This window comes from Canis lupus, unplaced genomic scaffold (assembly GCF_011100685.1).
Source record: "Canis lupus familiaris isolate Mischka breed German Shepherd unplaced genomic scaffold, alternate assembly UU_Cfam_GSD_1.0 chrUn_S202H362, whole genome shotgun sequence".
NCBI lineage: Eukaryota > Metazoa > Chordata > Mammalia > Carnivora > Canidae > Canis > Canis lupus.
This window is the reverse complement of record NW_023330905.1, coordinates 44,634-45,773: the sequence shown is the minus strand read 5'-3', so window position 1 is coordinate 45,773 and position 1,140 is coordinate 44,634.

Below are 1,140 nucleotides of genomic sequence, written 5' to 3'. Positions count from 1 at the left end.
GCGGCTGGGGCGGTGTCCTGGGGTGACCAGCCCCGTCCTGATGCCCACCCGCTGTGGGGGGTCACACTGTGTCCACACCCGCGGTGGCCGCCAGCAGCTGGCTGTGGCCTGGTTCTGCTGTGGGGCTGTCGTGGACGCCGCCTCCTCCAGGCGGCCCCCGGGCCCTTGCAGCCGTGGCCAGGTTCCAGGCAGCCCCCCAGGCCCTCGCAGCTATGACCCAGTTCACTGTCGGCCCTTCGTGGACGCCGCCTCCTCCAGGCAGTCCCCCCGGCCCTTGCAGCCACAGCCCCCCAGCCGCCCCACTCGGGCCCTTCCTTTCCTCCTGTGCCGCTGCCCCCAAGTCCGAGGAAGGAGGCCAGAGGTCTTCGGAGGCCGCGGGGCCCTCGGGGTTGGGGCGGGGCCGGGAGCCCGCGGGGCAGACCTGAGCCAGGCCACCCGGTGACGCCGCCCTGCGGACCCGAGGTTGGGCGCAGGCGGGCCCAGGTTCCAGGGGTGCGGCAGGGGCGGGGGGTGTGGACCGGGGTTCCCAGGGACACCGCACCCGACACTGTCCATGCGCCGGGGCCGCGGTCCCTGGCCGCCAGGCCGTCGTCAATTATTTTATAAAACAGAAAATAGTAACAATCATTTCTTTAAGAAAATCCGGCGTCTTATGTGATTGTCTCGTGGGGCATCGTCAGCTGCGGGCCGTGTGGGCTTCGTCCTCAAGGAGCGGCCTTGGCTGATTGCGCTGGGGGGGCTCGGCATGTGGGGGGGCGTGCACCTGCCGCGGGCTCCGCGGAGGGGCTGGGGAGCGTGCACCTGCCGCGGGCTCACGTGGGGGACGTGCACCTGCCTCGGGCTCAGTGTGGTGGGGCGTGCACCTGCCGCGGGCTCACATGGGTGGGGGTGCACCTGCCGCGGGCTCACGTGGGGGACGTGCACCTGCCTCGGGCTCATGTGGGGTGGGGCGTGCACCTGCCGCGGGCTCACATGGGGTGGGGCGTGCACCTGCCGCGGGCTCATGTGGGGGGGGGGGGCGTGCACCTGCTGTGGGCTCCGCTGGGCGGGGGGCGTGCACCTGTGGGCCGCCGCTGACCGCGCGCCCTCTCCGCTCTCGTCCGCAGGCAGCACGGCTCTCCTCCTGGTGCTGAGCGTGCA